Source organism: Sebastes umbrosus, chromosome 23 (assembly GCF_015220745.1).
Source record: "Sebastes umbrosus isolate fSebUmb1 chromosome 23, fSebUmb1.pri, whole genome shotgun sequence".
NCBI lineage: Eukaryota > Metazoa > Chordata > Actinopteri > Perciformes > Sebastidae > Sebastes > Sebastes umbrosus.
The window spans coordinates 16,066,814-16,090,764 of record NC_051291.1 but is presented as its reverse complement, the minus strand read 5'-3'; the positions used below and the strand labels follow the sequence as shown (position 1 = coordinate 16,090,764).

At 43.0% G+C, this 23,951-nt stretch overlaps 1 protein-coding gene and 10 non-coding genes across 14 annotated transcripts in view; 2 read left to right on the top strand and 9 right to left on the bottom strand.

Annotated features, from left to right (window-relative positions):
• wnt5b (wingless-type MMTV integration site family, member 5b) overlaps positions 1-23,951 on the bottom strand; it is a 103,994-nt gene that overhangs the window by 67,686 nt on the left and 12,357 nt on the right. The gene's annotated exons all lie outside the window — the stretch shown is intronic.
• trnak-cuu lies at positions 4,660-4,732 on the bottom strand. Its single transcript has one exon. It is a non-coding gene; the product is annotated as a tRNA-Lys (tRNA).
• Positions 5,197-5,269, bottom strand: trnak-cuu. Its single transcript has one exon. It is a non-coding gene; the product is annotated as a tRNA-Lys (tRNA).
• trnak-cuu lies at positions 6,007-6,079 on the bottom strand. The gene has a single exon. It is a non-coding gene; the product is annotated as a tRNA-Lys (tRNA).
• trnal-caa lies at positions 6,540-6,650 on the bottom strand. The gene is made up of 2 exons: positions 6,613-6,650; positions 6,540-6,585 (listed from the first exon to the last, which is right to left on the bottom strand). It is a non-coding gene; the product is annotated as a tRNA-Leu (tRNA).
• trnak-cuu lies at positions 7,129-7,201 on the bottom strand. Its single transcript has one exon. It is a non-coding gene; the product is annotated as a tRNA-Lys (tRNA).
• Positions 7,644-7,716, bottom strand: trnak-cuu. Its single transcript has one exon. It is a non-coding gene; the product is annotated as a tRNA-Lys (tRNA).
• Positions 7,947-8,056, bottom strand: trnal-caa. The gene is made up of 2 exons: positions 8,019-8,056; positions 7,947-7,992 (listed from the first exon to the last, which is right to left on the bottom strand). It is a non-coding gene; the product is annotated as a tRNA-Leu (tRNA).
• Positions 8,362-8,434, bottom strand: trnak-cuu. Its single transcript has one exon. It is a non-coding gene; the product is annotated as a tRNA-Lys (tRNA).
• On the top strand, positions 23,140-23,212 carry trnak-cuu. Its single transcript has one exon. It is a non-coding gene; the product is annotated as a tRNA-Lys (tRNA).
• Positions 23,668-23,740, top strand: trnak-cuu. Its single transcript has one exon. It is a non-coding gene; the product is annotated as a tRNA-Lys (tRNA).

The window sequence follows — 23,951 nt, the reverse complement described above, 5'->3', positions numbered from 1 at the left end:
CTCTTGGAGCAAAACACATTGGCTTTTCAGCCGTTAATATCTATGTACGCATTTACAGATGTGTCTACACATTTACAAATCTCAATACACACAGATTGAGATACAGTTACACAACTTTCCACGCACATTTACAAATAGTTCTGCTACAATAATGGCCCAGATAGAAACCGATCGGTCGTTTTCATATCTGTAACAGAGCTGAGTGCCTGGTGAAAAAGTCCCTTAACACATCTGGATGTGTTGAGTGTCTACAGAGGAGGAGTTAAAGTGAAGGAGGGAGGGAGGGAGGGAGGGAATAAATTAGAGGAGAGTTTTGCAGCGCCTTAGGTCTCAAGGATCTCCCACCCTTCCTCCTCCACCTCTCTCCTTCTCTTTCCAGCCAGAGGAAAACTCCTCCATTCCCTGCATTCCTCTCACATTCCAGCTCTGGGTTTACCTCCTCTACCTCTCTTCCTACATCAACATCACCTCCTCCTCCTCCTCCTCCTCTTTCGCCCATGGCTGTCTGTCTGTCTCCACCTCTTTCCCTCTATCCCTTCTTCTCTTCCTTTTCCCCTCTTGGGGTCTCTCTCTCTCTCTCTCTCTCTCTCTCTCTCCCTTCCCCCTCTCCCTCCTCCCCTCTCTCTTTCCCAGCATGCTCTAGTAGGCCGGTGGAGGCAGGGGGCTCGCCTGAACCCTCCACCCCCAGCAGGGGCCCTGCAGCTCAGCCTTGCTGGCTGGCAGGCTCCCTGGCACACCTCCAGCACACACACATACACACACACACACACACACACACACACACACACACACACACACACACACACACACACACACACACAGAGTTTTTTTTTCTTCTCTGCTTGCTTGCTGTCTCTTCCTGGCTCCTTTCTATATCAGCCTCTCGCCTTCAGCCCTTCTTCTCTATCTTTTAACACTTTTCTTTTTTGCTCCCTTCATTTATTTCTTCTATCATCTCAATCTAAATTTAGTGATGTCTGATGATACATCTCTGCTGCTCATCTTGGTCATTTGGTGCTACAAGTTTGCTCCTTAAAGATTACAAGTACCTCTTTATGACTTAATATATAAATTGGCAGAATTATCAGTGCTGGTATCTTCATTTTAAACTGTTCTCACAATAGTGTTACAAACTAGACAATCTAAAAAGCAAGAATAAGGAAAAGAAAGATGGTCTCCAGCTCCTTTCTGACATCCTTTGTTTTAGTATTTTATGGGAACAGCAGGCAGCTATGGAGGAAACTCTCCGTGTGAGACATTCTGGGAATTTTCCAGCTCAGGATCTTGTAAGATTTCTGTAAATCTTTCATCGCGACTCTTGTGGGAACAAAAAACTGTAACATTTTCAACTACAGCATACAGACGCTCACTGTAAAACATTTCTATTTTAGGTAGTGACCGTCTCACAAAAAGGACTGGAAACAACATGGAAGAAAAAGAAGAAATCCAATATAAAGCAACATGTATCATAATCAGATGTTTGACTAATAAGGCAGCCAAACATCAACATAATGTGTAATTTGAATCAGATGCTGTGGCCTTCACAGTCACCAGATCTCAACCCAACTGAACACCTATGAGGTGACCAAATGAGGGAATAATAATGTTCATCCCTCCGGTAGAGCTCAAGAGATTTTTAAAATCTATGACAAATTCGTTTTAACGCCACTAATTTCTTTAAATCATTAACGCAATTAATTTTTTGAAAGTTGTAGCGGGCTCAGTTTTAAAGCTAGAGTGAAGATACTGATATCATATGACACTACAAAACCTAAGGAATCCATTGGTACCATGTCACACTAGCCAAATTTATGCTAAATTTTGGCGAGGAAAAACGGTCATGGCCATTTTCAAAGGGGTCCCTTGACCTCTGACCTCAAGATATGTGAATGAAAATAGTTTCTATGGGTACCCACGAATCTCCTCTTTACAGACATGCCCGCTTTATAATAATCACATGCAGTTTTGGGGCAAGTCATAGTCAAGTCAGCACACTGACACACTGACAGATGTTGTTGCCTGTTGGGCTTCAGTTTGCAATGTTATGATTTGAGTATATTTTTTATGCTAAACACAGTACGTGTGAGGGTTTCTGGACAATATTTGTCATTGTTTTGTGTTGTTAATTGATTTCCAATAAAAACAAATATACATACATTTGCATAAGGCAAGGATATTTCTACACTGCCATGTTGATAAGAGTTTATACACCATACATGTAAATGTATGAAGCTCATATACACAATATGTGTTATTCACAAACATTATATGTTTACATATATTTGCATACAAGCTGTAACCATTTGATTCATATCAACATGTGTTCATTAGGAATGGGAATCACCAGATGCTCCATGATATTATATTATCACGATACTTAAGTCACAATACGCTATTATTGTGATTTTAAACATTTTTCTGAGTATTGCGATTAGATATATTGTATTTTATTACCTTTTTTTAACTACAAATTATGCAGTTTGTCAACATCAGTTCTCTCTCTGTTCATCTCAAAGTTTTCATTCACATATCTTGAGGTCAGAGGTCAAGTGACCCCTTTGAAAATGGCCATGCCAGTTTTTCCTCGTAAAATTTAGCTGAACTTTGGAGCATTATTTCTTCCCGATAAGCTAACATGACATGTTTGGTGGTCACAATCGATTCCTTAGGTTTTCTAGTTTCATAGGATACCAATATCTTCACTCTAGCTTTACAGTAAGACTGAGCCCGCTACAACCTCTGAAAGACAGAGTAGCGGCCAGGCCCACCGGCAAGCCGTCGGATTGTTAAGAGTTTAATAGTTTATATAATCAAACATCGATACTTGACGACGTCTGTGTATCGATACAATATTACCACGCAAAATATCGCAATACTATGCTGTATTGAGTGTTCATACAAAAGAAATGTCACTGCACTGTCAACTTTCTGTTTAAATAGGAGATTGATGTTTTTACAGTAATAAAATAACAGAACAGAGAGAATACAGAATGAAGGAAATTTAATGTTAATGCAACAGTTTGACTTTTCATGTAAGAACTGAAGATTTCTTTTTTGCCTTATTTGACAAAACTGCCAAAAAGATTGTATGAAACATTGATGAGTATAGAGAGAGAGAGAGAGAGAGAGAGAGAGAGAGCGAGAGAGAGAGAGAGAGAGAGAGAGAGAGAGAGAGGCCCTCAGTAATTTGGTATTTCCTTTTTAGACAGTGGAGGAATGGCCAATGCCCTCGTTTTTAGTATGAAGTGCACACACACACACACACACACACACACACACACACACACACACACAGAGCTCCTTTAATGACCCATACATCCGGCCTTAGGCACTGGGGCCTCAGAGAGAGAAAAGAGAACGAAGTGAGAGAGAAAAATATAGATAGATAGATAGATAGATAGATAGATAGATAAATACTGTAGATAGATAGATAGTTAGATAGATAGATATATATATAGATAGATAGATAGATAGATAGAAAATACTCAGTTTAGTATTCGGTGGGAGTTGAGCTGTAAGTTCAGACAGGTATGCACTGAGGGGCAGAGGTGAGGGTTCACAGCCCTGATACACACACACATACACACACACACACACACACACACACACACACACACACACACACACACACACACACACACACACGCACACACAAAGCTATGGCTATGGGAGTTCAACTGGAGGTTAGACCTTCAGGCTCCACGGCTCAAAGAAAGAGAGACAGACAGAATTCATAAGCAGCTGATTCAGTCAGTTCAGCTACGGACTGGTGTGATTGTTGCAGGAGGAAAAGGAAGAGGACGTTTTTAGGAGCTTGGATAAATTCAAGAATAAGAGGCTGAGGGTCTGACGTTTGGGAGTTTAAGAGAACAGGATTGAAAAAAAGTCTGAGAAATGAAGGACAAAGAAAGATAGGAAGCCAGAAAGCACTGAGTGAGTGACAATGACTCTTTTACAACTCAAGCAACAGCTGAAGATGTTACTGTGTCTCCAGACTGTCTCTCACACAAACATACATACACAGGGCCCTGACCTCGCTGATGGCAGCTGTTGACGTCACTCTGTGCCCCATCCACAGCTACAAACTCCCCACTATGCACACACACACACGCAAGCACGCACGCACGCACGCACACACACACACACACACACACACACACACACACACACACACACACACACACTGGATAAACAGGATTACACAGACAACACAGAGATCAAATCCAGGCCAAAACCTGAAATGAGCTTCCAATAACTAACAGTATTAAAGTCCATTCGTTTGTCCTCAAGTAGACAAATATACTCAAACACAATTTGATAAAGAAACATCTTTGCAGAGGCATATTGATGAAGTGAAGTAGAAGTAGCCAGTGTAATAAGCACAAACTGTCAGTGATTTTCTCAAGCCCACTGGAAGCTGTGTTGACTGCAGGGCTTTTCTAATTAGCTCTCTCTGAAAAAATGGACTCTAAAAACTGCAGGCAATGGTCGGCCATAGACTGTCGGTGATGGCTGATTGGGTTGTAGGGCACTTTGAAATGATGTTCTCAGAGGAATCCTCTTATCAGAAGTCAAGTCAAGTGTCAAGACACTCTTGTAAAGTAGCTCAAGGATTCAGACTTCCATCCTAGTGTCTGAATCGCTTTTTAAAAGCACTGACGCCCAACGTGGGGCTCGAACCCACGACCCTGAGATTAAGAGTCTCATGCTCTACCGACTGAGCTAGCCGGGCCACAAAATCCAATTTTAAGCATTATGAAAAGAAGATATTTTCAGCATGCTTTGTCATCAGGTAAAAATTCTGGAGTTGCAAAATGCTCAGCTACAGACTCTTAGTAACAGCTGACTGGTAGCCGGACTGCCAAGCATGTCTTTTGCATCATGTAATGGCATGTTGGGAAGAGACTGTATGGCATTATATGATCAACCATATTCATGGTATGCATGGGACGACACCCAGTCTGTGGCGGGTCTTCACTATTGTCTCTGTTGTCATCAAGAAAACCGCTGTGCACGCTGCAGAAACCAGAGACAATTGTGGGCGACAAACAGTAGTGTGTGAGGGCCCTTTGAATTATTTGTGAACTGTTGCTACACTCTGTTCAACAGTGGCCAAGGTCGGCTGCAGTTAGTATAGTTGAAGCTCGAGGACTTCGGTTCTACCCCCGTGTTAAACCACCCTTTTAAAAGCACTACCGCCCAACGTGGGGCTCGAACCCACGACCCTGAGATTAAGAGTCTCATGCTCTACCGACTGAGCTAGCCGGGCTACAAACCCAGCATCATGTGATGCACCACATGGGCGTCTGAAGTAGGGGGGCCACTTTACAGCCCTGTCCCATTTTCTTGAGTGTCTGCAGCTGTCTGCACGACTGGTGGGTTGGCTCTCGCCGGGCGCATCGTCTGATGTGCCATGACTGGCTCTAGGTCAGCTTGGAAAAGCCCAACTGTGAGTTTAACAGGACCCCTCGCCCAGACCTTGCCGCTGCCCGGGGCCATGGAGTTCTAGCTACGCAGTGTGCCATCTCTCCCTGCAGGGAGGGACGGGATTGCCGGCGCAACCGACAATACTGCAATCATACAAAGCCAGTTGCAAATCGGCAAAGTAATCTCCATCAGAGGCCAAGGTTGGCTGCAGTTATTGTAGTTGCTCGAGAACACACGGATGAAACCTGTAGGTAAAAATCTTTGTCAGGAGTGGGATTTGAACCCACGCCTCCATTCGGAGACCAGAAGTCCCTTTGATCAGGAAGGAATTAGACCTTGAGTCTGGCGCCTCAGTCTTCACTATTGTCTCTGTTGTCATCATGAAAACCGCTGTGCACGCTGCAGAAACTACAGACAATTGTGGGCGTCAAACAGTAGTGTGTGAGGGACCTTTGAATTATTTGTGAACTGTTGCTACACTCTGTTCAACAGTGGCAAAGGTCGGCTGTAGTTAGTATAGTTGAAGCTCTAGGACTTTAGTTCTAACCCTGTGTTGAATCACGCTTTTAAAAGCACCATCGCCCAACGTGGGGCTCGAACCCACGACCCTGAGATTAAGAGTCTCATGCTCTACCGACTGAGCTAGCCGGGCTAAAAAAACAAGCATCATGTGACCACAACATGTGAGCCTCAAGTAGGGAGGGGCACTCTACAGCCCTGTCCCATTTTCTTGAGTGCCTGCAGCTGTCTGCACGACTGCTGCATGACTGGTGGGTTGGCCCTCGCCGGGCGCATCATCCGATGCGCCATGACTGGCTCTAGGTCAGCTTGGAAAAGCCCAACTGTGAGTTTTACAGGACGCCTCACCCGGACCTCGCTTCTGCCCGGGGCCATGGAGTTCTCGCTACGCAGTTTGCCATCTCTCCCTGCAGGGAAGGACGGGAATGACGGGGCAACTGACAACCAGCGCATCAGGGGTCTGTCACTCATACTGCAATCATATAAAGCCAGTTGCAAATCGTCAAAGGAATCTCCATCAGAGGCCAAGGTTGGCTGCAGTTATTGTAGTTGCTCGAGGACACACAGGGATGAAACCTGTAGGTAAAAATATTTGTCAGGAGTGGAATTTGAACCCACGCCTCCATGCGGAGACCAGAAGTCCCTTTGATTGGGAAGGAGTTAGACCTTGAGTCTGGCGCCTTAGACCACTCGGCCATCCTGACGACTGAAACCCTGAATCCAGTCTGGAGTTCACAACTTACATGTAAACAAAACCTATGGGCTTACAGACTCACAGGAGACTTGGAAAATGTATAACATCACCCATTAAGCTATTTATCATTGTCAGCTTTAAAAGTGGCATCAAATTGCAGTTATTTCACTAATATTGCTTATACCATTGTTCTTTGAGGGTCACTCTGAAAGGATACTGGGAACTGAGACTTTCCTGAACATCTGCAGTTATTGTTGTTGTCTGACCAAACAACTGGGAATATTTCCTTTTCAGAGTTTCAATCTAGAGTAGGTCTGGAACACTCCCCAGTTGAGGTATCCGGTAACACGTATACCTCAAGCAAAGTCCTAGTCTAAAACACCAACGCGGGGCTTGAACCTGTTGACGTCACTCTGCGCTCCCCACCCCCCTAGCTCAAGGATTCAGACTTCCATCCTAGTGTCTGAATCGCTTTTTAAAAGCACTGACGCCCAACGTGGGGCTCGAACCCACGACCCTGAGATTAAGAGTCTCATGCTCTACCGACTGAGCTAGCCGGGCCACAAAATCCAAGTTTAAGCATTATGAAAAGAAGATATTTGCAGCATGCTTTGTCATCAGGTAAAAATTCTGGAGTTGCACAATGCTCAACTACAGACTCTTAGTAACAGCTGACTGGTAGCCGGACTGCCAAGCATGTCTTTTGCATCATGTAATGGCATGTTGGGAAGAGACTGTATGGCATTATATGATCAACCATATTCATGGAATGCATGGGACGTCTGTGGCGGTCTTCACTCGTCTCTGTTGTCATCAAGAAAACCGCTGTGCACGGTGCAGAAACCAGAGACAATTGTGGGTGACAAACAGTAGTGTGTGAGGACCCTTCAAATTATTTGTGAACTGTTCTTACAATCTGTTCAACAGTGGCCAAGTTAGTATAGTTAAAGCTCTAGGACTTTAGTTCTAACCCCGTGTTGAATCACGCTTTTAAAAGCACCATCGCCCAACGTGGGGCTCGAACCCACGACCCTGAGATTAAGAGTCTCATGCTCTACCGACTGAGCTAGCTGGGCTACATCTCAGCATTATGTGATGCACCACCATGTGATGGGAGTTTTACAGGACCCCTCGCCCGGACCTCGCCGCTATGCAGTGCGCACTCTCTCCCTGCAGGGAGGGACGGATTTGCCTGCGCAACTGACAACCAGTGGAGGAAAGGAATCTCCATCAGAGGCCAAGGTTGGCTGCAGTTATTGGAGTTGCTTGAGGACACACAGGGATGAAACCTGCAAGTAAAAGTCTTTGTCAGGAGTGGGATTTGAACCCACGCCTCCATTCGGAGACCAGAAGTCCCTTTGATCAGGAAGAGTTAGTCCTTGAGTCTGGCGCCTTAGACTACTCGGCCATCCTGACGACTGAAACCCTGAATCCAGTCTGGAGTTCACAACTTACATGTAAACAAAACCTATGGGCTTACAGACTCAAAGGAGACTTGGAAAATGTATAAAATCACCCATTATGGTCACTCTGAAAGATACTGGGATCTGAGACTTTTCTGAACACTCTTGTGTCATCCGCAATTATTGTTGTTGACTTACCAAACAACCGAGAACATTTCCTTTTCAGAGTTTCAATCTAGAGTAAGTCTGGAACACTCCCCAGTCGTGGGTATACGGGAACACTTATACTTCAAGCAAAGACCTAGTCTAAAACACCAACACCCAACGTGGGGCTCGAACCCACGACCCTGAGATTAAGAGTCTCATGCTCTACCGACTGAGCTAGCCGAGCTACTTTAACAGAATATTGGGTCGTTAATTCGTCGCCCCCCATGTGCGATGGTATTTTCTACTTTGGACTATGGTGCTAAAGGGTTGCCTTCAGTCCTGCAACATGGATCAGAGAAGATATTAGTTAGTACAACCCTTGAGTCTGGCGCCTTAGACTGCTCGGCCATCCTGACAACTGACACCCTGAATTCACCAAAAACCAGGAGATCCAAAATCCATCTGCCATTTGTTTTTGCTGAAATTAGTTACTGTAAGGAGAGTAAAGTAGAGTTTTAGTATCTTATTTGGTTGCATTGAACACAATAGGTTTCTATCCGTCTATCTATCTGATAGAAGAATGGATGGAGTGGCTGATGAATGCCTGGACAGATGGACTGGTGAACAGACAGATACGAGAAGGATGGATGGATGGATGGATGGATGGAGGATGGAGGAGGGGGTTCGACGTCTTTGATCCTCCCAGCAGAAATAATCAACAAAGCCCTGGAGCAGGCCAGCTAGACCTAAATATGTGTGTGCGTCTGTTGTGTGTGTGTGTGTGTGAGCGCCGTGGGGTTTTCTGGCTGCATGCCAAGACCAACTCCCACCAGGAGAGAGATCAAAGACTCTCTCTCTCCCTCTCTATCTCTCTACCTCTCTCGCTCATATTTCTCACACTCCTTCCTCCCCCTTCCTCGCTCCCTTTCTTGAAAAACACTCGTTATTGCTTTTCCTGATTTCTTCGACATTCTCTCACTTTTTTATTTCACCTGAGGGCAGAGAGATGAGAACAGTTTCCTATATGCAAAACAGGAAGGAAAAGATAAAGGGATGAAAAGAGTGGAGCAAAGAAAAAAGACGCCGAAAGAGAAAGAAACTGTTGGTTGCACTGATGTTAAGACACACACACACACACACACACACACACACACACACAACTACTGACCTGTGCTTCAAAGCCCTCTTGGTTGCCAGGTTGTCATGGGAGCAATTGTTCTGGCAGGTGTGTGTGTGTGTGTGTGTGTGTGTGTGTGTGTGTGTCAGACTGTTCTCGATGAATCTCATGACAACACTTAAATTTCAGACGCTCAGTTCAGATTGAATTAGCCCGTTAAAGAACACACTGAACGTCTGCTGTTTCAAATTAAAAGCTCCACTGTGATTGAATACATGCCTTATCCATTCTCTTATCTCTGACATTTCAAAATAAAGCACTTTTGTAAATTGACAAATCAAATCTGAGGCAGCCAGTTGCTTTATCATTGGTTCACTGTCTGGTCAAACTATTACGTCATAACTGAGACAATGTTCATTGTCTTTTGGCCTAACACTATGGTCACAGTAGACCCATTGATACAAAAACACGTATAAGTCACAGATTGGTTTATTTTGGGGGAAGTGTGAGAGGCATTCGTTATCCATTTACCATGTGTTTAAAACTGCGATCGTAATCCGGGAGAAAATATGTTTCCCTCGAAAGGTAAATGACAATGCAGTTTAGTTGTATGGGAATGTAATTTTGTAGGAGACAGGGTTGTTTCACGGGTTAATTTGTACGCAACTATGACGAATAAACTGATCTTGATGTTGAAAAATGGTGGAATGCCCCTTTAATGCAATAACCTGCTCTGTTAATCCATGTTGAAGTACAATACTGTATCTAAGATTGGGGGGAGTACAAATTAAGCCTGATGGGGTAAAAGGCCACACCTATATCTACTTTAAGGATATATTACTTCAATAAAAACTTATAAGGTGGCTTTGGGCCTCAGGCCTCTGTTGAATGTCATGTCTCATCTCTCTCTCCCTCAGCTATCTAAAAAAGTCATAAAATTACACAAAATGGTATTTAAAAATGTTAAGTATGGTATAGTAATGAAAGACTAAACCATAAAAGCACCTGTTTGCCATTTCATATCAAAACCAACCAGCCTTAGAACTACATCAACCCTATACCCCTTTCACACCGAGGACTCAACCAGGGTTAGGTATCCCTGGTCCAACCCTGATCATTGGTATGAAAAGGGTACTAGTTAGAAGAAGGGTCATGAGGTCATTAACCCTTTGAGATCATCTGCAAAAATGAGAGTTCATTCTCTGGTCCAGTAAGACGTATAAATCGTTGTTTTTAAGAATCAGCCAAATGCAAGATAGAAGATTCATAATAATATGGTAGTGCAAGACCCTGAAATATTTGGTTAATAATATACTTTCCCATCTCACACGTACATGACAGCTGCTGCTACCAAATACTTGATAAAAAAGACTGCATTTGTAACAAAAAAAAGCATCTATCATCTCCGTAGCACACTTCCTTCCTCCCTTCTAGGCGGTCACAGTAATCGTCAGAGCTCTTGAATGTTCTCCTGGATATTGTTCGCTCCGCGGTTGTTGCCGATCTGGGAATTGAAGCTCATTTGCACTCCGTGTTTGTCGTTCTGCATAACAACATCGGCTAAATGTCTAAAAATGTAAATGTAATTGTGGAGATAATGTTATTTTCCTATTGAGACTCGCAGAATGCTGCACTACGTGAGCCGAGCCCGGCGCTGCTCGTCATTAAAACATCTCACAGGGGCTCCTTCGCAAATAAGAACCAAACTTTCTCTCCGCCTCTATCTCTTTCTCCTCTATCCATCTTTTCATGCCGGTAGTAGCTTGCAGATTGTTCCTCTTTCTTTCTGTTATTCTTAGCAATATAGGCATCTTAATCCCACTCCCACAATCCCAATCAGTCTCTTTTCTGACCTCTTTCCTTCTTTTGCTTTCTTCTCTCTTACTGTCCTGCTTTTCCCCTCATCACTGTCCTCTTTAGTTCTCTCTTTCTCTGCATCCCCTTTTTCTCTCATCTCTCCCTCTTTCTCTCCACCATCTTTCCTTCCCAACCCCGTTTTTGCATCCCTCTCTACCATGTTTTTCTCCCTCACACTCTCTCTCTCTCTCCAGCAGTAGCAGTCATTCTACTTATAGCCTCGCCATAAATCAACCTGTCATTCTCCGTCATGCTCGCTGGATCTCACTGGGGCTTGTGGCAGACACACACACAGCAAGGGATAGCGTGGGCCCACACATACACAAACACAGGCACACAAACACTGACAAATATAAAGACTCAAACAGATCACACACACACACACACACACACACACTCAAACAAATGCAAAAACACACACACACATCCAAGTGTAAAACTACCATACAAACACATTTTTGGGCTCTCACACAAACTCTTCAGTGCAAACTGAAGACGATCTGAAGACACACAAGATTGATTGAGATTGAGAGGGAGAGTGAATGATTAAGGGAAACAGAGATGTAAGCGAGGATAACAGAAAGATGTTCACCTGTCCCTCTACCACACACACACACACACACACACACACCATGACCACACACAGCAGCTGAAATAATGTCCACAACGCCCTCAGGGCCTCAGCTTTACCCAACCATCTCCTTAAATTCGCCTACTCCTCCTGCTCTGTTTATATATTTTCTCTCTGTTCTGTTCATCTCTCTTCGAACCCTAAAAACTACGGTCATAAACAAAATAATGTGCATTGTTAGCACAGTAAAATGGTTATTTTTAAGGTTATGTTTAGGCAACACAGAGCACTTGGTTAATGTTAGGAAAAGATCGTGGTCTTGGTTCAATACTGAAAAAGTCAACACTGACTTGAAGCACTAAATGGGACACTTTTTAAATATTTAAATGTGTCTCTATACCAAGCCCCCAGGAAGGGCTTTGAATCAAATTTTCGAAGTGGCCAAACGGTGGTACCACAACTTCCGTGTCTTTCACATGATGCCATTTGGCCCAAAAAGTTTTCCCATAGACTTACTTTGGGAAAGAGACGTCTGTAACTCAGCGGATAATTTATTTTTGGGTAAATCAACTTCCTCGTATGAACACTTGAATAGCCCTTATTTAAACGATTAGGTCCTAAAAGTTGTAAAATGCACTAATAGCCAAATCCAGAGTTATTTCCCTTCCTCCGTTCATGTGAACGATACCCAGACCAGCGAGGCTGGGAGTTAAAGGAAACGCTACTGCGCTTGTTCTATGGGCCCAACGGTGATTTTATCACTCGGCAGTCGAGCCTTTTTGGCTTCATGCGCCACTGAGCAACTCTCATAGGAATGATCGTGAGCTCGCCTTCAACTCTGTATCCAGTTCTCTTTATACATCCATGGTCTATACGAGATTGGGAGCATTTCTATGCCTCAGCACGGCTCTCAACATGGCAACGGCGACTCGCAGCTAACAATGCTGACAGTGGAAACAATGCAACAGTGCTGACACAAATAACAGTGTTAACCTGGTTGGGGGGGGGGACCGGAGGAAGGGTGCTACGCCGTTATCAGCTGTAGCCGCCGAATGAGCGCAGTGCAAAACGGCGGCCGTGAGCTAGCCAGTGGGGCATGCTCACATGCACTAACATGCATTAAAAGGCCGGCCCGGCGATGTCAACAAAGCACAGAGAAGCCCTGATTACAACACACACACAGAGGGAGAGTGACTTCATTCTCTGCTCAGGCAGACATTACTCCTCTATATCTTTACCTAGCAAATAGCTGTTTGCTGCTTTATTAATGCTCTGGATATCGTACAGCGAACCTTTAATCAAAGCTACAATCTTTTCCTAACCTTAACCAATTGTTTCAGTGGCCTAAACCCAACAATAGATGGGTCTCTGGTGCAAAAGTCCTGTTCTTAATCCGTCAGATCATCCACTTTGACCTCCTCCCTATGACTTTGGTGTATAATGAGGATGTCACACTTCCTGGATGGGAAAAAAAGGTTTCCAGTGAATGTGATCCAAGCCGAAATTCGATACAATTCCACCAATTCCTAGTCGTCCACATCATCTTTGGCGAAGGAAATTATAAACATATAAATGTGTTATGTAGCGGATAAGGTTGCTCTTTCCACATTTGCCTCTTTTCGCTTCTCTGCCTTCTCTTCTTTTTCCTCTCCCTTCATTCCCCTCTTGTCTTTTTCTTCCCAGACCAACATCCCCTCTGGTCTTTCTCCTCTTACACCTCTTCCTCCTCCTCGTCTCCAAGCTCTCCATGACCAATGCAAGAGCCTCATAAAGACCCTTAGGAGTCAGAGGATTTCATGGGGCTTTGTGTTTGAGAGTGTGTGTGTGTGTGTGTGAGTGAGTGGGAGACAGCACATGTGGCATGCAAGGTCACGTAATCCTGTGGCCTCCAGATACTGTTATTGATACACGCACACAGCGCTCTATGACCTGCACTGCCCTTGCACATGCAGATCGTACATGAACGCTCACACACGCAGATGTCCTCATATAACCCACAATGCCCTCAGTGTTATCAAGGATGCAAACACGGGTTAAACCTTGACTTGAGCACTATAATTCTTTGTCTTTTTTTGAAAGGGTTGGTATTCTAAATTTTTCTTATTGCCAACAAATCGTATAAAGCAAGAATGAATTGATCCTATTGTCTGTGTAGCCAAAGCCTGATATATCTTATTCCTCTGTGATAATAAAAAACACTTCACTGAGCCATGTTGTTCCACTGCATGACATATTTGACAACTGTTTCCGTTGGTTAGAGAAACAACTGACCAATCAGAGCTTCGTCAGTTGGATTAAGAATGGGGACGTCATCTTCCTACATAGCTCATAAAAAATAACTACAGAAAAATAGTGACAAGTGTGTTATTGGCGCAGCTGCACAGGTTGCTGTCATAGACGGTATATAAGAAGTGGACGTAGTCACCATGACGTCACCCGTTTGTGGACTGCTGTTTTGAAGCCTCAAATTCTGCATTTTGGCCGTTGCCATCTTGGTTTTTGCCTGTCGCTGTGTCGTTTTTTTGCAACCAGAAGTGATACAAGAGTGTGGAGCTAAGTACAACCGAACTCTGAATAGGCATTTTTAGGCGCCCAAAATGTTACAATTAACTTTCATAAACTGAAAACACACTCTGAAAGGGTTAAAGTTAACGCCGTGGTAGCGGCCTGCCCATCACAAGGTAGCCACGCTCTAAAGCATCCCCTGCTTTATGGTCTATTTGACTCTAAATGGGACCATAATTTACTAAATGAACATCATGCTGTATTGAAGAAGACTTGAAACTAGCGATTGAGACCATAAACTCATGTATACAATGTTTACTGAGGTAATAAATCGAGTGAGAAGTATGTTCATTTTCTCATAGACTTCTATACAATCAGACTTCTTTTTGCAACCAGAGGAGTCGCCCCCTGCTGGCTGTTAGAAAGAATGCAAGTTTAAGACACTTCAGCATTGGCTTCACTTTTCAGACCCAGACGTAGCCCATTGTTTGCTGTAAGTCCACTCACAGAAACAGCAACTGTTAAATCAACATATTTCTTTGATCAATGTGAACAACGTCAAGTTTACTCCTTACTCCTAACAACCACTACAGCTTCCATGGCAACTGAAAAAGATGGAGGCAGGACAGGTATGTCGCTTCCCGCCCTTTCCTGAACAATTAGCTAACAAGAACAAAATGTGAGGCTGGATGAATGAAGTGAAACATTTGCAACACTAGCTGTTTTTAGGAAATGACTGAACTTATTGTGACACAATTCTTCAGGAAAAGGCAGTGGGCTTGAAGGTGAAGGCCTCAGACAGAAGTATCAGAAAGTATTGAGAGACGTACTATCACACTGTTGGCTTTTCATGATATTTGCATAGGCGCAGTTTGAACTTCAAGGTTGGGGGTTCACAAAAAAAAATCTAGAGGGGATATAATGTGTACAACGCAGAGAGGTCTAATGTATTGGGATGTGTGTACATATTACACCCTACAAACAAAATGAAACGCAAGTAAGCGTCAGTGACAAAATCTGTTGCATTGTTTTTTATTGGAATGAACTAACTGGCTGCGAACAACAAAGCGCTGTGCATCCTGCCTTTTTGAGCTGAACTTCTGTCAGATGCCTTGTTTCTGTGTATTCCTGTTGCTTGCGGTGAAAGCGCCGCAACGGATGAGGAATGGCTGATTGGTTTAGATGAAATGAGGAGTTATCTGTACGATATCTCCTCATTTCACAACAAACACCTAAATAAGGCGGCAGCTGGCAGGATGGAAATCACCAGGAGATCGTCTGAAAGTTTACTGAGGCTACTGTTGGCTGTAGGCTATTGTAACCTATGTCATTTTCAGTAAATATCACAGTATAAAACCTGTGCTTTCTGTTTAAAAAACACAAATGTCAAAAGATAACAAGTACTACTCACCCATCTTTTAAGTGGTAACGACTCTAGTCTGATCTTGACCGCACAGCTGATAGGTACGTGGTTTATTTACATGGCACAACAGAAAGTGCATATTTAACGGTGTGTGGACAGAGCGTCCGATGTTATTAAATAAATAAAGAGACCACAAATCTATCTTCCCATCTTGTTGGTTTCTTATTCTGTCAATAAGAAGACACAACAAGGCTGATATTATTCATCATTAAGATAAATTATTAGTTCTGTGTTATTATAAAAAATATAAGACACATTTCCAGGGGGTTCAGTAACCCTTTGAACAAACGCAAACTGCGCCTGTGGATATTTGTTGACTAGAAGAAAAAGCCAGCATCATCCTTGACTGTAAATGTATAACACGCAGTACAAAAGAAAAAAATGCCATCGCATGGAGACACAGACACAAATACACAAATATGGATTTCCAAGGTCGCATTTCAGGCATTCAGTATGTATCTTATACAAGTCCTCCTCTCTGTCTCTGCGCTCCACTGCTCTCCTCTTCCTCCTCCTTCTCTGTATTCTTCTCTCCTCCTCCCTCCATCTCTCGCCGACACACACACACACACACACACACACACACACACAGTCTCTCCAGAGATGTGTCCATTGCTCTGACCTCTCTCTCTCCTGGGAGAGCTGGCTGTCTGCCCAGCTCTCTCTCTTTTTTCTCTCCCTCTGCCTCACACTTTCCTTTTGCTCTGTATCTTTCTTCTTCTTCTCTCCGTATCTCTATCTATTGATCTATCTATCTTTCTAATCTCCTTTTGTCTCCCCCCACCTCTCTTATCCTCTCCTCTGTTGCATGTCTCCCCTGCTTTTACATCCTCTTATCTCTTCATCCTCTCTCCGCTCGATTCCTCGCTTCTCCTCATCTTCCCTCTCTTCACCCTCCTCTCCTTTTTTAACCCTTCCCCCTCTTTTTCCTCCTACACCTCGTCTTCTCCCTTTCTCACTTCCCTCCTTTACTCTCCTCCTTTCTAGGCTTCCAGGGGGCTGCGGGGCTCTGCCTGGGGCTCCTCGCCCAGCTCATGCTGCCTCTCTCTGGGCACGGCGCCCACAGAGGGTGGGCAGGGCTGAAGGGGGAGTGTGTGTGTGTGTGTGTGTGTGTGTGTGTGTGTTTCTGTATCTAGTGATGGGGAAAGGGGGGGGTAAGAAAGTGAATAGAGAAGGAAGGGTGGATACTGAAAGAAAATGAGAAGGGGGCTGTTGACAGAGACAGAGAAAGAGACACTGACAGAGATTTCTGTTGAGTCACGCTTTGCTGGCTGGAGTGTGATCGAAGCTACAACAGCACTGTGTGTGTGTGTGTGTGTTTACTTCTATTACAGTCAACTATATGTAGCAACCTGCATACAAAGGCATCCTTCTCTCAAATATAAGTCTTATATTTGTAGATTTGTCCATCATTTCTATTGGTTATCACTAATGATTATGAATTATGAAGTTTCCAGAGCCCAAGGTGACATCTTAAAGTGTCTTGTTTTGTCTGACCAACAGTTCAATGATGTTGAGTTAAATATCATCGAAGACTAAGAAAACCAGAAAATGTTCATACTTGAGGAGGTGGAACCAGTAAAAATTTGGCATTTTGCTTAAAAAATGACAACACAGGGCGTCCCAGTAGCTCACCGGGTACAGTGCGTACCATTAAAGCCGAAGTTAAACCTTTCGCGAGTGTCCGCATGACGTAAATTACGCTCATCAAAGGGTGTACGCGTACTAGCAATTTGTTGTGACCGCGCGGCCCTGTCCCTGCAGCCACTACACTACAAGCTGTAATAAACTAAAATGATCCTTTAAAATTCCAGAATTATCATATCCGATATGAGCATAACCATGTGTGACTATACTGAAACTGATGCTGAACGCACGCACACACACACACACACACACACACACACACACACCAACACAGAGTGACAAAGCATCAGCACACCTGGACCCAGCTGCATGCAGAGAGCAACAATTCCCCTGCTGGTCACTAATGGTACGGCCCTGCTGGAGTGGAAGCAAATGGCCTGGACCCAACCATGCGTGCTGGAGGAGGGCGGGTGGAGGTGGAGAGTGATAATGGTCAGATGGAGGGAGAGAGGAAAGTGAGATAAAGGAAGAAGGATGGCTGTGCCTTGTGAAATTAATTCGGTGAAAGAGGCGATGTGATGAAGAATTCACACCTGTATTTAAAACGTTGTCTTTTATCGCTTCATTTATCTCGTCACTCTCACTTCAAAACTTTCTCTCTCTCTTTCTGTTCTCTCCATTTCGGTTCATCCCTCCATCTCCCCATTTAACTCTCTGTCATTCTCTCCTCTCACCTCCCTCCTTCTCTCTCAAGTGTCCAGCAGTGTGTCAGTGGTGAGTCTCAGTGATGTAGCGCCCTCTGTCTGTGTCCACGGTTACTGCAGCAGCACATTTTAAAACTTCAACCCTCCTGACCAAAGGAAATATTTATAACATTTGACAACAAACATTTGAGTTACTTGGAGAAAGTCTAGGAGAACAAAATAATTAAAATTGTTGCAAAAATTGAATATTTTTTTCTTTCATCTATGTGCACAATTTGTCTGACATTTTGCACATAGAAACATATGATAAGCAGATGTATAAATAAAGTTATGATTGATGACGGTGTGTCTTATGAAGCCATGTAAATAGGTCAATTAAATATGTGAATTAAAAAGAGTTAAATTACAAGTTTAAGCTCCCATAAAATTGTGATTCACTTACAAATAAACATTTTGACTATGTAATATTCCCTTGTAGAGCGTGAAAGTTCATTGTTGACCCTGGAAATAGTAGTTTGACAAATTAATCTTCACTTAAGGTCCATTTACTACGCCAGTGTTTTTTAATAATAATAAAATTAAGGCTGTCAATCGATTAAAATATTTAATCGCGATTAATCGTATGATTGTCCATAGTTAATCGTGATTGATCGCAAATTAATCATAATTTTTTTATCTGTTCAAAATGAACCTTAAAGGAAGATTTGTCAAGTATTTAATACTCTTATCAACATGGGAGTGGGCAAATATGCTGCTTTATGCAAATGTATGTATATATAATATTGGAAATCAATTAACAACACAAAACAATGACAAATATTGTTCAGAAACCCTCACAGGTACTGCATTTAGTATAAAAAATATGCTCAAATCATAACGGGGCAAACTACAGCCCAACAGGCAACAACAGCTGTCAGTGTGTCAGTGTGCTGACTTGACAATGATTTGCCCCAAACTGCATGTGATTATCATAAAGTGGGCATGTCTGTAAAGGGGAGACGCGTGGGTACCCATAGAACCCATTTTCATTCACATATCTTGAGGTCAGAGGTCAAGGGACCCCTTTGAAAATGGTCAGTTTTTCCTCGCCAAAAATTTAGCGCAAGTTTGATGTGTTATTTAACCTCTTTCCCGACAAGCTAGTAAGACGATGATGGTTGGTAGCAATGGATTCTTTAGGTTTTCTAGTTTCATATGATACCAGTATCTTCAGTATATCTAGCTTTAAAACTGAGCCTGCTACAACCTCAAAATCGCAAGTCGCATTAATGTGTTAAAGGAATTAGTGGCGTTAAAACAAATTTGCATTAATGTGTTACTACCGTGTTAACTTTGACAGGCCTAACTGCAACCTAAGATGAAAAAGTGCATTTTCATTTATATACCGCCAAATGTCTCAACTAACGTCTTTTAATGAAAGAAAAAACAATACCCTGGTCTAGAAGTAGAGCTGATAACTGCTGTCACAGTGCTGCTGCTATACAGTATACGTCCTTGCTCCAATGCCAACAGGACAGATCCCCGTACATTCATTGAATGCAATGAATAACACAATCCTGATCTTGATTCAAGCGGCGTGCGAGTTTGACAGACGACTCAGCAGCTCGGCAGACGCTGACGTGAAATATATGCTGCTGCATGTGTTAAAATATGCAGGATGAAACTCAGGAGATACGGCGCCACAGAAGTGTTTTTAACCCGTTTGTATCCAAAGATTAGCAGAAAGCTTTTTGAGCAGCTGCCCAGATAGCAGTTGCTGATGGATTGGAGAGCATTGTTGATTCAGTGTTCACATTCTGAATCCCAGAGACTCAAACAGATTTTGTTTCTCTTCCACAATCCCTCACTGATTCAAACACAAGCAGACAAGAGATTCAGCAGCTCGGAGAGATGCCAAGTGCTCTCTGGTGCTGAGACACAAAAACACCTCGGGTACTATTAAAGACAAGGCTAGAATATCCTCCTCAGGTAGAAGTACTGTTACTTGACTTTACTCAAGTCTCTCATCAAGTCAGTGATGCTTTTAAAAGCACGGGCAGTGTTTTCCCAGAAACCTACTACACGTCAGTATTGGATGATCCTACACACCCAGGAATGAGGCACTAGTGGCAGCCAGAGATGTTGTATTCTAGCCGTACAATAAAATAACAACATTTCAGCATTAAAGTCAATATAAGCATATGAACAATGGATCACATATTGTTTATGGCACCAAGCTCTACATCCATTTTTCATCTTTCATCAAAGTTCGAAGATTTATACACACTAGAATGTAAACTGACAATGTGACATTGCTCTGCCGCTAGAAAACCACTTTCAGGAGCCTTTTATTCACTCTTTCTGTCTGAATTTGGCTGAATTTTGTTGATGTTGAACACAGTAGCCCTTTCAACGGCAAAACATTGTATATCTTTCTGCTTCTCAGGATGGAAAGCCTTAAAGGTAGGGTCGGTAATACTGAGAAATTAGCAAGAGTACACTAGATTTTAAAAATGATCCAACCAAAAAACCCAGCCCGGTGTTACCAAATCTTTTCCAATGAAAGTAACTCGCAGCACTAGCTCCAAAAGTCTCTAAATCTAGAGAGAAAGTAAAGTCGGCAACACTGACAGTCCGTCCCTTCAGGCCTCCCTCCACAGCCACTCCCCCAAAATGATCATAATGAACATAAACAACCAACATGGCTATTGTTAGTACTAGCTGTCAAGCTAGGACTCCGGTGATGCCCAGTGAGGGCACGGGCAGAGTGCGCAGGTAGACAGGCAGGTAGGTAGCCTGTCCAATCATTACGTTTGGGCCGAATGAAATGATTGGACGGGTTTATTACAGTCCTGTGACAGCCACAGATACCTGATTCTTTTCATTTTTTTTGTCAGAGCATTTGATTTATTGATTGCTGTTGGGATAATGAAAATTTCAACAAATATAAACATTTGTTTATTTGAACAGCACTGCCAAGAAACCTTTAAATCACAGCTCCGTCACCAGTGTTACCATGACAATGAAACGCCAAGGTTTTTTTCCCAACACATCCTTGATATAATATTCACCCCCATGCCTTTTAAGACTGGTAATGTTTGACTGTAACCATATACATTTAATTTGCTGTGATAAATGTAATTATCATGATTTTTTATAAGCTCACAGTACATTTTCTTTTCAATCAATGATCTCAGATGATCCGCTGTGGCAACCCCTAACGGGAGCAGCCAAAAGATGAACAACAACATTTTCTATTCAATCACCTGGACAAGAAGGCAGCAACCAGGATTTTCAAAGTAACTGGAAAGTACACTTCCAGTTATTTCTTCCTTTTCCAAAAGTAGTTGAGTAAAATATTTCATCAAAAATCTCTATATTAGGAATACACTATACAAGTACTAAGTTACACTAAGGTGAGAGCTTCCTTATTTTCTTTCCCCAATTAAAGAAAGACACTTTCTTCATCCCAGGATTGTGCAATGGTTTCATACTGTAGTCCATGCCGTGTGTGGATGTTCAGAGGACAGTATATCATAAAACCACAGAGAAACAGGACAGACAGAGGTGATGCTGCAACGCTCTCCTCATTATCCAAAAAGCTCATTTGGCAAAGAGTCAGTATCCTCTTTTAACGCAATGCAGTGCTGTCAGTCCGGTCTACAGTCAGGCGACCTCAGCTACAGTCAGTACACTTATTAATAAATCATCTCAGCCAATCAGTGATGGATGGTGTTTTGAAGAACAAAAAAACATGCATGAATCAATGTTGTCTGCCTCTACCTCTTCCCCCCCCCGACATCTGACTAATGTTTTGTCGATTCATCTTCTGCACACACACCTACACGAGAGAGAGAGAAAATGGAAAAAGAAAAGAGAAAGAAAGTAGAGATGAGAGAAAAGAGACAAACGCAGGATTGACAACAAAATGATTGAAAAAAAATCTAGAGCTAGAGAGGATAGGAGAGCAGCTATAGCTCGCAATCAGAAACAAGATAGTGGGAATAAATTTAATTTGATGCTCTCTCTCTCTTTGTATGTGTGTGTGTGTGTGTGTGTGCTGACAGATTTGGTATTGCTTCAGTTCGGAGATTGGCTACAGAAAAACACACTCAGTAATTATCTAGAAAGAGCACCTGGGTGCTGGGAATCTCATTATATTACACACACATGGCAGAGGAAAAGAAAGAAAAGGGAAAAGAGACAAAAAAAGGAAGATGTTGAGGGAGAAGAGAAACAAAAGATGAGAGGAAAGAAGCGACAGAGAGAGAGGGAGAAGCCTTTCTAGTTGTTAATGTGTTTGTTTAAAACTCACTGTTGTAAGGATTTTTGGATCAATGTGGTATGACTCACAAATACCAGGGATTTTGAAAGAATAATTCAAATCTCTCTGTTGTCGCTTCTCTACCTGACTTTTTTTTTTTGGTTTATTTCATCTGTGAAATTCTGAACAGTGTTGCAGCAGTGATCAAAACCCATGAGGCGTAAAAGACGGAGCCACAAACAGGAAGTGATATGAAACCCAACAGATTTAACCAGTTTTGTTTCTCCCCTCTCCATCTATTTTCTTTGATGTGTTGTAGTAGCAGACAATGATCAGTAGGAGGCAGTGTTTCCTCTCATCTATTCTCCATCGCTCTTTTATTACCTTCACTCTTTCTCTCTGTGCCTGGACTTCTACTTTCTTCTCCCCTCTTTTTCACCCTAAATCCCCAACACACACACGCACACACTCACACACACATACTCTGTTCACCTGTTTTTGCCAAACTGTGTTGCCTCTGCAATGTGCTCAAATGTGTGAGTCAGTGGGTATACAGTGCGAGTGTGTGTGTGTGTGTGTGTGTGTGTGTGTGAGGACCACCCGGCTGATCTGAACGGCTTCATTCATCGCTGTGTTTTGACTGGCCGACGGTGACAGGGTGAAATGATTTACAATGGGTCAACACAGCGGGAGGGCCCAGGACACACAGTCAACGCCCCAAAACCCTGCCAGGACATCTGAGGTCATGTGGCAGGAAGCAGTTAACTGTACAAACATTTATTATACTATCACCTTTATGATGTATCAGAGATCTGAAGTCCAAACCAAACCACAGATACTGATATCAAAGTAGTGATACGTCTGAAGTCTTCTTTGTCCATAAATATGAACTATGAGAGTTAACACAGCTACGAAATATGACCCATTTTTCAGTCAAATATCGCCCGGCTAGCTCAGTCGGTAGAGCATGAGACTCTTAATCTCAGGGTCGTGGGTTCGAGCCCCACGTTGGGCGTTGGTGTTTTAAAGTTGGAATTTCAGAGGTAGAAATATAAAACTGCTGAAACTATACAGCGGTGTTAGTTCACACTCAATACAAAGGACCTTCACACTTCAGCTATCTCTGAAATCAACAGAGGTACAGCAATAAGCAGCATACACAGAAAACCACGCCTACAGTAGGAGAAAACAATATGCAACCAAAGGCTGAAATGCATACAAAGTGCCTGTAGCTAGCAAAAAATGTTACATTACAGAGAAAGCCTCTGTCACAAGCAGTCTAGTGCCAACGATGCACGCCAACCATTGGCTAGATGTGTCAGGGCCTAAAGGGTCATCAAGTGCTCAAAACGTTTGTGTGGGGTATGAGGAGAGTCAGCCCAGAAATCCAACCCTTCGCCCTTCAGAGTGTTCTCAGCCCATGAGCGTTAAGACAGCCCCGAAATATGACCCATTTATCAGCCAAATATAGCCCGGCTAGCTCAGTCGGTAGAGCATGAGACTCTTAATCTCAGGGTCGTGGGTTCGAGCCCCACGTTGGGCGCTGGTGTTTTAGGGATGGAATTTCAGAAAGGCAGAAATTTAAAACTTCTGAAATCTGTACATATTTCTATCTACACAGCTGACTTGGAACTTGACCTTGTCTTCAAAGACAAAGAAAGTCGTAATTCAAACTCAATACAAAGGGCTTTCACACATCAGCTGTCTCTGAAATCAATGGACACATAGTGCTACGTGTCACACGTTGCAGACCG